This window comes from Rattus norvegicus, chromosome 12 (genome assembly GCF_021556685.1).
Source record: "Rattus norvegicus strain SHRSP/BbbUtx chromosome 12, alternate assembly SHRSP_T2T, whole genome shotgun sequence".
In the NCBI taxonomy this organism is placed as follows: Eukaryota; Metazoa; Chordata; class Mammalia; order Rodentia; family Muridae; genus Rattus; species Rattus norvegicus.
In genome coordinates, this window is record NC_141545.1 from 2,732,605 (window position 1) to 2,750,015 (window position 17,411).

The 17,411-nt window shown below is 40.6% G+C and overlaps 1 protein-coding gene and 1 pseudogene across 1 annotated transcript in view; one reads left to right on the forward strand and one right to left on the reverse strand.

The window, feature by feature from the left end:
• The window catches only part of LOC148001962 (uncharacterized), a 32,841-nt pseudogene extending 24,237 nt beyond the window's left edge, over positions 1–8,604 (forward strand).
• LOC148001960 (uncharacterized) overlaps positions 1–17,411 on the reverse strand; it is a 153,642-nt gene that overhangs the window by 77,148 nt on the left and 59,083 nt on the right. The window lies entirely within an intron of this gene.

Genomic DNA, 17,411 nt, shown 5'->3' on the forward strand with positions numbered 1-17,411 from the left:
ATAATAGAGTTAGGAGTTACACTTGTTTAAAGAAATAGGGGCAGGGCATTCTCTAAGAACCATGAAGACATGTGCCCCCATGCTTCCAATACCAGATATGGCTTTCTGCTCCTGAGAAATTCGATAATAACTTCCTATGGTTGTCTTTATTGTGGGTATCATAATTGTATTTTTCTATCATTTAAAAATAGTATTTTAACTGGAGTATTAATTGCTTATATGTGCAAGTTTGCTCAGCTGTCCACTAGAGCCATGCTGAGCTAAGAAAAGATTTTTCTATAGTCCAAGTAAATCTGAAAATGTACTCTTTGGTCTCTAGCTTAAATAGATAAAACTTACTGGGCCCACATATCATGGAACATTCTAACTAGGGCAAATTTGGGGAACTGTGAAGAAAGTTGGAACTAAACTGAAATTTACAGGTGAATGTACTTTGAATAATTTCCATGTTTAATTTTTTCCACAAAAATATTATTCCTGTCTTTATAAGGACTTCCTCTAAAACCTCAAGGGAAGTCTAATGACTTCAAAACTGTATGATGAGTGGATTGCTGTACCTGAAAAGGTCAATGATGAAGAGAAATTAGCTGCAGTGCAGAGGTAATTGTTGGAAACTGTGAACAACCTCAACAAAATAGAAGTAACATTTGCTTACACACATTAGAAATTATATATCACAGAAACATTTACTAAGAACACTGACAGACAGCAAAAGCTTTCAATTGTTCACAGACATGGAAGACAGTTTCAAAAGAGTGTGAGTTACAGTGGGAATCACAGTAGCCCAGGCTTATAATCTTACTTTCATATTCCAATTAGATTTGTCTTTTTTCTGAATTGGGTAAATATTTCAAGCAATAATTTGAGTACAAACTCTTTCATTTTATTTACAGTGCATCCTGCATACAATATGATTACTCTTTTCCCTTCCTTCATATTTACAAATCGAGTATACTTGTTTTAAAATAACTGTCTCTGTGTTCAGTCTTTTAGATAAAATGCCACCTGAAAATGCGGCTCTTCTGAGGCAACTTTTTTGTATATTATATGAAATTAAACGTAACTGTTCTGTTAATGAAATGTCTTCTTACCACCTATCTGTTGGGTTAGCCCCATGTCTCTTATTTGTGCCCAGCTCCTGCAATAATGGAGTGACAAATGATATTGGCAAAAGGATAATTAGATAAGAACTTTATGCCTAGCATTGATAAGCCTTTACAATGAGACAGGAAAACAGGAAATCCCTGAGAATCTTGGTTATTTTGTTGTTGTTGTTGTTGTTGTTGTTGTTGTTGTTGTTGATTGTTTTGGTTTTTGTTTTGTTTCATTTTGTAAAGTAAGTACAGCTTTGAAAGGTGTTCTTCTGGAGGGAAGGAATCATTGGTGCATTTTAAGTAAAATAGAAATGGGTATTTGAGCTCAGTGACTCAGTCTTTTGTCTTTGTCACTGAGAATATCCTAACACTAACCCAGTGAGAACAAATGCTGTGAAATGATACAAAATCTAAGTATTGGTTCAGCAGTCAAGACTTAATTCTGACATATTCAGTGTAGAATGTGTGAAATTCTACTTGTTTTCAAGGTGATTTCCCCAACTAAAAAAGGCAATGCAATTTGGATTTTTTTTTATCAGATGTGATCCTTAAGAATCCCTGATTAATGTGAGTAAAATACCATTGGCCTCAGGATGCTGGTTTTGATTGGTTAAGAGAAATTATTTTGTATAATTTTCTATGTTAGTCATCTTTCAAGTACTATAATATACTACCAAATCTTATGCAGTACAGTGATAAATGGTTATTTTGACTCTAAGTATTTGAGGTTCTGATCCATTATTAATTGACCAATTGTCCTTGGAACTGTGAGGAACATACTGTAAAACAACTCAACTGAGAAACAATAATATTTCTTATATTGTGTAGAAGAATCAAAGATCAGGAGAAGACAGGGTTCCAAAGTACCTGCCATTGAAGATACATAATTACCCCATTTCCTCCCAGTAGATCTTATTTCAAAGACCTCCCAATATAATGAATCATAAAATCAAGATGTTACCATTGCATCTGCACTGAGTCATCACTGTATTAAGATTAAGTAATTAACTAAAGATATGTGAAGAAATGGCACCTACAGTGATATATTGAAGCAGCTGTTAACATTGCACTGCACTGAGACACATGAATTTCACTTCTCAGATGGGTTTGCCTGTCTCTTACTTTTTACACAGCCCATGGGAACTTTCAATGGGATGGTACCCACATTCATAGGCCATCTTCCCTCCTTAGCTCTGCCTTTCTATAAGCAGCCTTATAATCATGTTCACACATATATGTGTAAAATGTAACCAAAGCTATTTCAGTGTACAGTATGTATCACATACTGGCCATCACAATGTAAAAACTGGAAATCATTCTCTTATGTAACATTGCACTGTGATGATCACACTTGAACATCTGATCTCACAATCTTTTAAATTTCTGACAAAAAGCCTGCCCCTATTTCTAACAGCTAAATTTTTCTCAGAATTTTGAACGGCATATTTTTAGCATCCAAGACTAAGACGTAAAATGTGATTTTGCAACCATGTTTTTGCCCTGTGTTGCAACCTGTGTTTGCCCTGTTTTTTCATAGATTTCTCTAGTAGAATTTATGATCGAAAATTCTCCAAGAGATTTTGGAGAGGACTTGGCTGCAGTGCGGCATGGAACATCACTATGTCATCCTCCTGGAGGAAAGTCCTCATGTTCCCAGAATAATGCAACAAATATTGGAAACATAAAGGAAATCGAACATGGACTTAGCAGCTGCCCCATTGGGAGAACATGCACTCCTGGTTATAATACAATGCCGAACAGTCCAGCTGCTCCTCTTTCCTATGAGGGCGTTATAGGTTGTTCTACTCCCAGAACTTAAAGTTAAATCATTGAGCACTGAAAATATGATTTATAACAAACAGCCATGAAGGATTTACCATGTGAGGGAAAATTTCACCTGTGCATTATAAATATTATCCTATTGTTAGAATTTGCTTCCAAATTTTAGTACCTCTTTCCACTGGTACTGAGTTTGTGCAAGAGGTTAAACACAGAAATGAGATTAAGAAATTAAGAATATGTAAAGAAATGATACTTACAGTGATATATTGATTCTTAACATTTTTCCATCCTTATTAACTTGAGTATTTCTTATTTACATTTCTTTTTAAATTTATTAACTTGAGTGTTTCTTATTTACATTTCGGATGTTATTCCCTTTCCCGGTTTCCGGGCCAACATTCCCCAACCCCTTCCACTCCCCTTCTATATGTGTTCCCCTCCACATCCTCCCCCACATTACCACCCTCCCCCCAATAATCACGTTCACTGAGGGTTCAGTCTTGGCAGGACCAAGGGCTTCCCCTTCCACTGGTGCTCTTACTAGGATATTCATTGCCACTTATGAGGTTAGAGTCCAGGCTCAGTCCATGTATAATTTTTGGGAAGTGGCTTAGTCCCTGGAAGCTCTGGTTAGTTGGCATTGTTGTTCATATGTGGTCTCGAGCCCCTACAAGCTCTTCCAGTCCTTTCTCTGATTCCTTCAACGGGGGTCCCGTTCTCAGATCAGTGCTTTGCTGCTGGCATTTGCCTCTGTATTTGCTGTATTCTGGCTGTGTCTCTCAGGAGAGATCAACATCTGGTTCCTGTTGGCCTGTACTTCTTTGCTTCATCCATCTTCTCTAATTGGGTGGCTGTATATGTATGGGCCACATGTGGGGCAGGCTCTGAATGGGTGTTCCTTCTGCCTCTGTTTTAATCATTGCCTCCCTATTCCCTGCCAAGGGTATTCTTGTTCCCCTTTTAAAGGAGTGAAGCATTCGCATTTTGGTCATCCGTCTTGAGTTTCATGTGTTGTGTATCTAGGGTAATTCAAGCATTTGGGCTAATAGCCACTTATCAATGAGTTCATACAATGTGTGTTTTTCTGTGATTGGGTTACCTCACTCAGGATGATATTTTCCAGTTCCCTTCATTTGCCTATGAATTTCATAAAGTCATTGTTTTTGATAGCTGAGTAATATTCCATTGTGTAGATGTACCATATTTCCTGTATCCATTCCTCTGTTGAAGGGCATCTGGGTTCTTTCCAGTTTCTGGCTACTATAAATAAGGCTGGTATGAACATAGTGGAGCATGTGTCTTTGTTGTATGTTGGAGCATCTTTTTGATATATGCCTAAGAGATGTATAGCTGGGTCCTTAGGTAGTTCAATTTCCAATTTTCTGAGGAACCTCCAGACTGATTTCCAGAATGGTTGTACCAGTCTGCAATCCCACCAACAATGGAGGAGTGTTACTCTTTCTCCACATCCTCGCCAGCTTTTGCTGTCACCTGAGTTTTTGTTCTTAGCCATTCTGACTAGTGTGAGGTGGAATCTCATAAATTTATGTAAGAAAATAGCAACTCAATAGCAAATTGGATTTTCTCTATGTAACAGCTCTGGTTGTCATGATCAGTGAACCAAACTGAAATCAAATTTACAGAGATCCTCTTGGCTCTGCTTTCTGAGATCTAGAAATAAAGGCATGTGCCACCATCCTAGTCTCTTACGAAAATCTGAAAATATAGCATAATAAACCCAAATGTTTGTCATAGACACTACGGTCTCAGATTTGAGCTCACAGATCAGTGGAGAAACCCAAAGAATATAACAGAAGTGCAGTTAGACAAATTGTGTTGTGAAGTACAGATACTGCTGGTACTTTACTGTTGTCCACGGCAGTCAGAAAGTCACACAAAGGGATGTAAAGATTGGTACTATATGACCGTTTGATTCTAATTCCTATAAGCATAGCTTTCAAGGCAAACACAATAACTTACTCTTTATACATGAAGAATGGACCATATAGAACTATATATCAAGTGCCTTATGAAGCAAGATTATTATAAATGTTATAATATTAATTAGTTATTTTCTGTGTATTAGTGATATTGCATAAGGCATGCAGGTGGTAAAAGGAAAAGGGTACGCTAGGGCTAAATGAAGACTAAATGAGTTCAGTTACAGCAATGATTTCCCTTCTTCCATAGATTCACAAAAACACAAAGGCAACGTATATACTAACCCAAGAGTAACATCTATTAATCCACCACAAGAAAAACAAAGTTGCCTACTCCAAAACTTGTGAGTATCATTTTGTGTTTCTACAGCACCTTCATTTAATTAAACAGATTAATGTTTATATGACCTATACATGAAAGTAAGATCCTTGTAAAATAGGAATAATTTGCACTGAAGTTTGAGTCATGTAATTGAAAGAAATCCAAAATACAAAATTAAAAGAAATAGTATTCCCACGTTTTACAGTGATTGCATCAAAGATCCTAACCCACCAGCTTCTTGGGGGAAATGGGTCTAGGGAAGTACACCTCTGATAACCAGACTGTACAGTCTTCCAGCTTCTTTATGACTCCATATTATTCTGGAGTCGATCCCTTAATAGCATGGCCTCTGAGATTACTCAATCTTTTATAATTAATATCTGTAGACTTTTACTTTACTTTATCAATGAAGTAGATGTATACCTTATATTTTTTGCTATATACTAACATCTTTTATTATAGTGGACTAGATTTAAATGCTGCCTAATATGGCTTATTCTATTTTAAACTACTTACTAAACTTCTTTGGAAATATATATTTACTGTCCACATCTAATTTAGCACTATAGCTGAGCTAGGAATTAATTCTTTGTGTGAACCAATTTATCTTGTCAGACACATGAGCTTTACTGCCCATTTCTTAGGTATTTCAGGCAGAGTTTTCTGGTAACCATGTTTTTAATCATGTAATCAATTGAAAATAGAGAAAATATGGAATAAATCTGTGTATGGTAGTCATTTTTACAGAATAAAATCATGGAAGAATAATTGACAAATACTTGGGTTCTTAAATGTGACAGCATCTTTAGACATAGTTAAAAATATGAAGTCACAGAAAGGGTTGGGGATTTAGCTCAGTGGTAGAGCACTTGCCTAGCAAGTGCAAGGTCCTGGGTTCGGTTCCCAGCTCCGGAAAAAAGAAAAAAAAAAGAAGTCAGAGAAAACGAAATTAAAGTGTTAGAAGTAGGGAAATAATATTTATACATAATAGAGGCCAGGACAGACAGGAAGTAAAATACCAATTTGATCTCTAGAGGGGAAATATCCCAATATTTACTTAGAATTCCGTGCTTCAGAAAGATATTCATAGAAGGAAACAGAAAGCAATAAAGGACTATTCACGAAAATGCTTTGGGGAACAGGAGTCCAAACAAAACTGTGATGTTACAAATTGGGGAAAAATGGATTAGGGAAGAAAATGTATTTGTAAGCTAAAACAGAAAAAAGTTCAATGACTTCTTTATTCCTCTCAGTTATTGCTGTGCACCCAAAACTGTCCTTGCTCAGGACCACAATAAAATATATATTTGTGCTTCAGATGTGGATCTCTATTATTACAAGCTTATCCTTATCCCACACAGGATATGTTATCCATAATTGCAGAGAAAGGACAAGAATCAGATCACATATTCGAAATTTACGTAAAGAATCACACTGGTCCCTGAGGTGTAGGCTTGACAGTGAACAACACAGTGGCTGGAATGAAGAATACATGCTTATAACAGCATCTGTCTTAAAGGTAAGAAAGGTTTTTACATCACGAACATTAACATCCCTCTAGAGATACATATGTCATTTCTATCCTTGAGATTACATGACGATGTCTGCTTCCTGGAGCTATGGACACATGATGTCTTGATAAGAGGCATAACATTTAAAAGTCTGACAACCTTAAAGATTCATCACAAAGACACAGGTGAAGAGCTTCTGTTGGAAGCTAACATCCTCATATATCAGATGGGCTTTAGTTTGGCGTTACAAAAGTTCCTACTGATTTCACCTCTGACCATACCTTGTGAAGTAATAGTGAAACAAGTTACAATAGTGGTAAAAGTGTGTTTCACAAAACACATGTTTCAATAACACTTACCAAAAAATGTTCTTCAGAAATAAGAGCTCAAAATGGGTAGCCCATCACTGATCAAAAATTGGTGTAAACAGGCAAAGGCTGGGCAGGGTGGGAATGGGGTTCCTGCGGTCAGCCAGGGGGACAGCACAGGAGGCAGCGGCTTCAGCAGAACAGATTGGCGCTCGGCTGCAGGCACTGATGGAATGGATAGGTAACAGAAGACCACTTCCCTTCCTCCTCAGGGCTTCAGCATGAACGAGTCCTTCCTGCACTCCAACAGCAGCCCTAGTGAACACCTCCGGGACGAGCAAGGCAGCGGGCTGACCTGGATTCTCAACTTCGAGGAGATCAGCCCTACAAAGTTTCCTGGATTGTACCGGACTGGTGAGCCTTCGCCTCCCCATGACATCCTCCACGAGCGTCCTGATGATGAGAAAGACAATGGAAAGAAAAAAGGAAAATTTAAGGAAAAGGAGATAAGGACTGAATGCTAAGCTGCCTTCTAGGAAGACAGCTCTGGAGATGAAGCTGAAAGTCCTTCCAAGATGAAGAGGTCCAAGGGAATCCATGTGTTCAAAAAGCCCAGCTGCACTAAAAAGAAGAAAAAGGATTTTAAAATCAAAGAAAAGCCCAAAGAAGAAAAGCATAAAGAGGAAAAGCATAAAGAAAAGAAATGTAAAGACTTGACAGCAGCCAATGCTGTTAAAGATTGGAAGGAGAAGAAGAAAAAGAAGAAGCCAACTCAGTAGTCAGAGGTGCCACAGACAGACGCCCCAAGTCTGAGACCCATTTTTGGCATTCCCTTTGCCGATGCAGTAGAGAGGACCATGATGTACGTCGGCATCCGGCTGCCAGCTGTCTTCCGAGAGTGCGTGGACTACATGTAGCAGCACGGCATGAAGTGGGAAGGCATCTACGAAGTGTCAGGAATCAAATCAAAGGTAGATGAGCAGCCTATGACCGAGAGGAGTCTCCAAACTTGGAAGAATATGAACCTAACACTGTAGCCAGCTTGCTGAAGCAGTATTTGCGAGACCTTCCAGAGAATTTGCTTACCAGAGAGCTTATGCCCCGATTTGAAGAGGCTTGTCAGAGGACCACAGAGACGGAGAAAGTGCAGGAGTTCCCTAACTGCCGGAGTATAACCATCTTCTGCTTTCCTGGCTCATTGTGCACATGGACCACATCATTGCCAAGGAGATAGAAACCAAGATGAACATCCAGAACATCTCTCTAGTGCTGAGGCCAACTGTCCAGATCAGCAATCGGGTCCTGTATGTGCTTTTCACACATGTGCAAGAGCTCTTTGGTACCATGGTCCCGAAACAAGTAACAAGACCTCTGCGTTGGTCCAACATGGCCACAATGCCAACACTGCCAGAGACCCAAGCAGGCATCAAGGAAGAGATCAGGAGACAGGAGTTCCTTTTGAACTGTTTATATCGAGATCTGCAGCGTGGGATATAGGACTTATCTAAAGAAGAAAGATTTTGGGAAATACAGAGGATTCTGACTGCCCTCAAGAGAAAGCTGAGGGAAGCTAAAAGACAAGAGTTTAAGACCAAGATTTCCCAGTGAAAGGAAAATTATACGAATTTAAGGTTTAAAAATATAATACTAAAAGAGTAAGCCCCAAAAGCCACAGACTCAGGGCTAAGCCCTGCCACCAGGAATAGCAGGCCATAAAGATAAAGAAAAGGAATGCAGGATCCAGCCCAGGCTATCAGAACTGATTCATGGGCCATCCGACAAGAAGACATCCCCCCAGTTTACTCAGGGCCATACTTTAACCAGATGTCATCCAGACCCTGATAAGCCCCTGACTTCTAGCAGGTACTCTTCTGCTTTGTTCTCACTGCTATGTTTGAATGAGCCAATTGTGTGTAACCTCGCCAAAACCCCTAGCTTTCCCTATATAAACCCCTGACTTTTGAGTTTCAGGGTCGACACCTCTGTCTCCTGCGCGAGAAACGTGTCGGCCCGGAGATCTGTGTAATAAGTCTCTGTAATAAACCTCGCCTTTGCTTATTACATCCAAAATGGTCTCTCTGTGTCTGGGGTCCGTGATTTTCCAAGACTTGAGTAAGGGTCGCTCTGCATGGGATCTTTTAAATGGGGCTCGTCCGGGATCTTCGCAACCACCCCAGACTCCGAAGACCCCTTGGAGGTGAATTAGATGTTTGTCTGAGTGTTTCTGTGTGAGCGGTGCCGCATTTGTCAGTCTGTGTCTGTCTCTGTTTTGGTTCCACCGTGTGTTTATATGTGTGTCTCGGTACTGGTGGATTCTCACTCTGGTCAGTACTTAGAGAGTGGATGTGGAATCCCACTCTGTGTCTGTGCTAAGAGGGTGGATGTGTATTCCTGCCCTGTGCTAGGAGGGTGGATGTGTATTCCTGCCCTGTGCTAGGAGAGTGGTTGTGTATCTCCACTCGGTGCAGCTGCCTTTGTGGTTTGTGAGGACCCACTGGCTGTGGAAGCGGGGGACACCCCGGGGCCCGCAAGGCTGAAGCCCCTGGAAGACGTTCCACGGGCGGAGAACAGTCAAGAGAGCCCAGCTGTGGACAGTCAGGAGGACCTGACTCTGGTTTTCTGGAACAAAGGAGATGGAATGCTCCTTTTACCTAGGTGGGAGTGGACGAGGAATCCCACTCCGTCAGAGGTCGAGTTCGGCTGCCTATTTAAGTATAGGCGCGGACAAGTATTCTTGGACGTTAGGACAAGAGGACATTCTGGAATCCTGTTGGGAGGTGGAATCAGATGGTCCATCTCATCCCAGAAGCAGCTAAGGTTAAGCTGCAGTTTGGGCCAGGTACTGAAGGTACCAGGCATCTGTGGAAATTGGTTATAGGATACTTTGTCTTGGTCTTGTTTGTCTGGTTTGTTTTCTGTGGTATTGTGGAGTGTGTTTTTGACTTTTGTTTCGTTTTTGAATTTGGACTGACGACTGTGTTTGAAATCATGAAACTGTTTGCTTTGTTCGTCAAAGAGTTTTACTTGGTCCTCCTGGTGCTTAAGTTAAAAGTTAAAAATAGTTTGCTTGAGAAAAATTGTTTTCTGCCAGGGAGTTTTGTCTTTCTCTCTTGAGCCTCCTCCCCAAAGAAAGAGGCCCCTCCCTTTGCTCCCTTTGATCAACCTAGCTGCTGTTAACAGTTGTGTAAACAGACATTAACAAGAACCTTGAAAAAACCTCTCTTAAAAAAAAGTTCCCCAGATTAGGCAGCTGGCTATAGAACAAGTATAGTGAGTAGAAAACTTAATTTTATGGACCCCACTCTAGTGGAGGTGTGTTGGTTGATAGCCAACGTTGATTTTTAAAACATAGTGTTTTATCTGTGCTTGTACTCTCAGCACACAGTAGAGGGAAGCAAAACTAGCTGCAGAGCTGCTACAGCGAGCATGGGGACTTCTCAAGTCTCACCCAATTTTTCTGGCTCTTCCGGAGCTGTTTAAAAGAAAAAGGCTTAGGAAAAAAAAATCCACTACAGAGAGATTTCTTAGTAAATTGCTACACCTTGGTTTGCGATCTCTGAGAATCTCATGGTGGACAGCTGAGATAAGCTAAAAAAGGATTTAAATTTTGCTTGGGAGCAAAGAATCTTAAAGGCGGAGTTTCCGCTGGTATGACACTTAGTGCGTAGCTGCCTAAAAGATCAGAAATGCTGTCAACAGGCTAAAAAAAGGGACAGGCTGTGTTAAAAATGCTACAGGAAGAATGATCTAAAAAGGCTGAGAGTGAGGTGGGAGAGGACTCTAAGGAAAACAAGAACAAGAAAGGAATTTCTGCTTTTGTGGCCCGATCTTCAACTCTTGCTCAAAGAAAGAGAGTGCTCATTAGGAGAAGTTCTTTAAAGAGCCTGCCTTATCTGCTGGCCTTATTCCAAGAGAGGAGTCAGTCTCCAGCATTAAATAACTGTTCTTGCTGGTCATCATTAGCATAGAGAATGCCTTTGATCCTATCCCCACAGCAGCCAGTTCCTGCCCCTGTGGTCGAAATGCCCCAGGTTGGGGGACAGAGGACCCCATAAAATTGTTTCAAAAGAGTCTACAACAAACTGTGAAGAACTTTGTTTTGTTTTGCCAGTGAGAATTTATAGTTCAGGCTTTGGCTGTGGCCAAGGTCAGGATTAATGTTTTCTTTTCCATGGGCTCGTAGCCCACTGAGACAGTTTGGTGAAGGACTACTACTGCAGTCCTGATATTCAGAGACATGGAGAGAGCTATAGTTTTTTTTTGTTGTTGTTTTGTTTTGTTTTTAATTAAAGGTTGGTACTACAGTTTTAACAATCTCTTTATTAGATATAAGAGACAGGAAGCCCAGTTCAGCTTTGACTCCTGCCTCAAAAATGACAAAAAAAAGTCCTGATAGCCCCAGGTAAACTGGTTTCAATTCTTTTGTCACCTGCTTAGTATCTAACACCCAGGTTCTAACCTTCTCTCCATCCTTTTGTTATTAGTTCTTACTAGAAAACTAGTGTCCTTCAGAGGCTGGGTTTATTGAGAGACAGAGCCACTGAGCTGGCATTAAAGGGAGGTACTCCTTAAGGGAAAATCTAAGTCCAGAGAGACAGCCGGTAACAGACAGGCTGCCCCTCTGCTCACTTTTCTGTTTCACAGACACAAGGCCTTTTTGTCCCAAAAAGTCCTCCTGGTTTAGCTGTGTGACTAAATGGTATTTGTCCTCTTCAGTGGACCTCTATTCTCAAGATTTCCTTGTTTTCTCACCATCCCATTTGAGATGTTTGTTAGTAACTGTCACAGGTCTTCTTTGCCACCGAGGAAAGAGGGAATCCTACTAGAGGCCAGAAAAAATGTTCCAGACACGGATGGAAGGCCCTCACTTCTGCCTGCTCTCTTCAGACGCCTGAAGGTAGGGAGTGCTCCAGGTCTGCTGCCAGACTCCAAGGTTGGGTCTCTGAGGGGCTGGAAAATGCCCCACCAATCTGGCTAAGATAAGAAAAAGATATGAAAAAAAAAAGTTAAAGAAACGTAAAGGGTTAAGCTAAGTCACTGAGAGAGTTATTATATGTTGCTGAGAGTTAATATAAGTTACAGAGAAAATAAGGTTAAACAGAGAGACTAAAAAAAAAAGAGGAAGCTAAAAAGCTAAAGAGAGATAAAAGACAAGAGAGGGACATATACTGGCCACCATAGTTAGAGAACCTAGGAAGACAGTACCTGACAAAAGAAGAGAATTCCTGGCTAAAGATCAGTGTGCCTAATACAAAGAAAAAGGACATTGGGTCAGGGATTGCCCCAGAAAGAACAAGAGGGGCCACTGGAGAGCCTCTGGGTCCTGGAGTGCTGGCTATGCACAGAGATAGAAGGGAAGCCCACCCAGCCTTTTTATAGATACAGAGACTCAACGGTCTGTGCTCCTATGCCCCCCAGTGGGCCAATATCCAAAGACCTTGGGTACAGGATGCTACTGGCAACAAACAATACTTATGGACTAACTCCATCCCTTGCTCCTGAAAAATTTGCTCTCCAAAATGGCTTACATGGGCTGAAATGGCTGGGTGAGGCAATGTGTATACATATCTACAGACTGTATATGTGGAGCTTAAGACCTGTCTCGGTACACCAGTACCTTATGCTGAGAGATGTATAGCTTAGTGCCGTTCTGCCTGGGACACATTGCTCCTGCCAGCCGGGCACTAACAATTATCACTCAATCCAGGACTTAAACTGTGGTAGAGTGGCTAATGTTTTGCCTTTAAATAAAATGTCCCAGAAGATGGGACCATTGGTCTAGATTCTCCACCGGTTGGGGACAATCTGGTCACCTTGCTGCCCAATCCTGACCTGGAGCCACCATAACATGAGTGTCAAGTACTGGCAGAAGCCCATGGGTGTAGGAAAGGCCTCTGTGACTGGCTGATTGACCCCTGCTGAAAGCCAAGGCTACCTTGTCTACAGATGGGAACAGTTCTCTTCATGAAGGTCAGAGATAAGTGGGTGCTGCCGTGGTGGAGAACACAAATGTCATCTGGAATGGCTGAACCCCAACCCCCCAACACATCAGCGCCACAGATATCTTTGCCATCTCTTGGATGCCCAGATGAAGCCAACAACTGTGAGTATTATTCATTGCCCAAGACACAAGGAAAGAAGAGATTCAGTGGCATGGGACAGTAACAAAGCAGATAAATTGGCTCGGGAAATGGCTATACAGGAGCCTATCCTGGTTACAGGCCTACAAGAGACAGCCACTGGGAACTGGTATTGGACTAAGGGATGGCCTCACTTAGAATGTACAACAAAGAAAAGGCCCAAATTGCTTAAAAGATAAACGGACAGTGACACACTTGAGGAGAAAGCTATACTCCCCAGTGAACAAATAAAACACTTACTTTGCCAAATATACAAAGAGATTCATTTAAGAGATAAGAAGGTTGTTAAGGTATGTATATAATAGACTTTAAGATTTTAGACAGAGAGACAGTAAAAAATATAAGGTATGTCAGTAAGTGAATGCTTAACAAATAAACAGGACAAAGAGACCTAGAGAGTTTAACGAAAAGTCGAAGTGAACTTCATTGAGATAAAACCAGGAAAATATGATCACAAATATCTCCTAGTGCTTGAAGATACCTTTCCAAAAATAGATAGAAGATTTCCTCACCAAGCAAGAGACGGCCCTGGTAGTCATCAAGAAGATACTGGAAGAAATCTTCCCCAGGTCTGGAGTGCCGAAGGTAATCTGGTCGGACAACGACCCTACTTTCATTGCCAAAGTAAGCCAGGATGTGGCCAAATATTTTGAGGTCGATTAGAAATTACATTATATTTACAGACCTCAAAGTTCAGGACAGGTAGAGTAAATAAATAAAACTATAAAAGAAACACTGACCAAATTGACCATGAAGACTGGCACAGACTGGGTGACACTCCTTCCCTCTTACTCTCTCCAGAGCAAGAAATACCCCTTCCAGATTCAGCCTTACCCCCTTTGAGATCTTATACGAGGCCTCAGCTCTTCTGACTGTATTAGATGTTGTTACTGAACCAACATGTGATAGTAATAATGATTTGTATGCCAGGCTAAAAGACCTACAGGTGAAACAGAAAGAAATCTGCTCACAGCTGACAACAGCCTGTGCCCCAGAGACCCTCGAGACATCTCATCAGTTCCAGGTCAGAGACTACAGCTACATACGACAACACTGAGCCCAGAGACTCGAGCCTCACTGAAAAGGACTGTACCTGGTGCTGCTGACCACCCTGACAGCCGTCAATTCTCAGCCCTCACCAGCTGCATATTAGCTGTTGGGTCTGAGAGCTGAGACCTAGAGGGAAACTCAGATCTTCAAAAAGCTCCCTCGACTTATACATCAGATAAGTGGATACATCAGAGACGTGACTGGGAGGTTGCTATAATGCTCACTTAAAGAGTGTGCTTTAGAAACAAAGATTTCATGTTTGCCCTGGGTTCCATCGAGAGAAGTATAGAGATAGGCTTAATTTCTATTACAAATGATGTAACATTACATGAGTTAGTACTCCTAACACTTCATGAGACTGTGCCTCAGGGATCACAACGTGTATACATTTAAAAGTTCTAAAGGACAGTCATGACCTTGGTGTATAGGTACAGATAGTGTCCAGATTAGAATCCTGGTGCTAAAGACTTAGTAAAACACAAAAAGATAGAGACACTTAACGAGGTTGGTTTGAGTCTTGGTTCACTCGTGTCTCCCTGGATGACTAACCTACTCTCTGCTATAGCTGGGCCATTACTAATAATTTTCTTGGTTTTAGTTTTTGGCCCCTGCGTGACAAACAGGTTAATTGCTTTTGTTAAAGATCGAGTGGGTGCTATACAGTTAATGGTTCTGAGACAACAGTACCAATCAATTAGGACAACTTGGTAAATCCAAATATGAGACTTGATATGAAAATTCTAAGATTAGAATTACTTAGTCGAAGAAGAGAGGAATGAGAGATAGAGTTTTAAATTAGCCTGAAACTCAGCAACAGGACCTGTCTCTGGAAGACAGATTGTTAAAAATGCAAGAGAACAACTTTGCTTATCACCTGGTGTGAGTTAACTGTTCTTTGTTCTGTCCCTTTGATGTTTATTTAAGCCCCTACTTGTGCTTTTTAGCCACTGCATCCTACAGAGAGCACCCCAGGAAACCAGCGGCCCAAGCCTAACCAGAGGAGTTTCAAATACAGATGATTCATCAATTCTGACAAACTTTTAAAAATAATGAGGACCTGAAGACCCGAGCCTTCTCCTGATTTAGTAGCTCTGTTCCAGGAACCAGGGGGCCATAAAACCTTTTGGCTCCCCTTGTCTCCTGGAGCCATAAAACAATCCTGTAACTTGCGTGCATTCTGCTTTGACATCCCCCCATCCCCTGGGGCTCACACCCTCTGCCTTTAAATACTCTTTCTTCCAGCCTCTCGGGGTCCACATGGGATACGAGTTGGCCCGGAGATCTCTGTAATAGGTCTCCATAATAAACCTCGCCTTTGCTTATTACATCCAAAATGGTCTCTCTGTATCTGGGGTCCGCGATTTCCCAAGACTTGAGTAAGGGTCTCTCTGCGTAGGATCTTTCACTACCCTTAATACAACACGAAAGTTATTTGCAGTATTTTATGAACAAGGACAGTTTTTGTTCTTTAAACAAACTGATGCTTATAACTTAATTTATATTGTTGAAAATTTACCAATTTTAAGAAAAAGATATGAAATGAGATGTTCTCACTAGGAAAACATATAAGAAACTTCATCACTATTCCAGGTGGTCTGTAAGTAGAGGTCTACATGTATATTACAGCTTTACACTGTCTGTACTCTACACATTCACCAAATTATACAATTAGGATCAGGTAATTTCTGGTGCTGCCATTTTTTGACAGTTGCCTATTTTCAAGAAGTAGACTATGATCTTTGTTTCTTTGTTTTGTTCATTTATTTTATTAGTTACTATCATCATCATTATTATAATCATCTTTATTATTATTTTACATTTATTTATTTGTTAATTTTATGTCTCCTATGCTGACAACCCACCCCCATTCTCTCCTCACAAAGTCTTTTTCCTACTCTGAGCCAGTTACGGGCCCTTTGGTTATCCTACTACCTTGGCACCTCAACTCTGTTCAGGGTTAGACCATCTTTTCCCCTAAGGCCAGTTGAGGAGGGTTTTCAAGTCAAGAGCTTGCAGACAGCCCTGCTCCACATTTTGGGGGACACACATGGAGACTAAGCTTTTCGTTTGCTATAAATGTGTCATGGTACAGTTTCTGTAGGCTTTTTAGATGGTAATTCAGCTATTGGTAGCTCCTAGTGGTCCTGAGTAGTTGATTCTGTAGCTCTTCCTATGGAGTTCCTATCTCCTTTAGGGTGTGGAATCCTTCCCCCATTTCTTCCTTACAAGTCCCTGATTGATCCATAAAATCCAATGATTGACTATGGCTCTTCATATCCTTTTCCAGTCAGTGCTGGATGGAGCCTCTCAGAGGGCACTTATGATAGACTCCTGTCTGGATATTCCATGTAGGAGCTGGTTTCCTTTAGGCAGAGAGAGCTTTGGTCTGGGAAGTGGAGTGGAGATCTATGATTGCAAGGAGTGGTGTAGTCTAGAAGACAGGAGAGGCAATTTGAACAGACGGTAGGTTTACTTCATTGCTATAGCAACTAGGACTCTGCTTCATTGATTCTAGTCTTAGGGAAGAAAAAGAAAAAAAATAAGATCCTGCATATTGGTTCCACTTTTGAGCCAAGATTCTGGAGCCATAGAAGTTGGGGAATCTTTTCGGGACGTATACTCTCAACCAATGATTCTCAGCCTCCCTAATCCTGTAACACTAATATATTTTCTCATGGCTTTGTGAATCTTAACCATTACTTCATTTTGCTTCTCTTCAAAATTCAAATTTTGCTCCTGATGTGATTATAAAGAAAAATGGATGGAATATCTGATATAGAAAATATATGTGACCCCGTAATGATTATGACCCACAAGTTGAGAATCACTGGTCGAAACTGCTAATTTTAAGCAAAAATGTTTTTCAAGTACTTTCTACAATGTACATTGACCATTACTATTTTGTTTTATTTTCAATAGAAAAAATGGATTTTATTACTACCATCGAAGGAAACTTACTAACCTTGGATTTTTATGAAAATTGGCTTAGCATCCCAGATGAAGGAACTCTGGGTGGAAAAATTAATGCCATTCAAAGGTAATGATACAGTAAATACTTGGAGAACTGTACCAATATAGAAGCAATGCTTTTGTAATGTACATAGGCTTGTGTTTACATGATTATAAGCTAGAATGATGTTCTATGCCAAGAGGTTTCCTTAGGTCAGACATGTGTTGTCACTTTTTAAACATTCCCATTTCTCAAACTAGCGTGTTGAACCAGGTCTGTAATCTTACCAGGGAGCCTTCTCCTTTATAAATGTC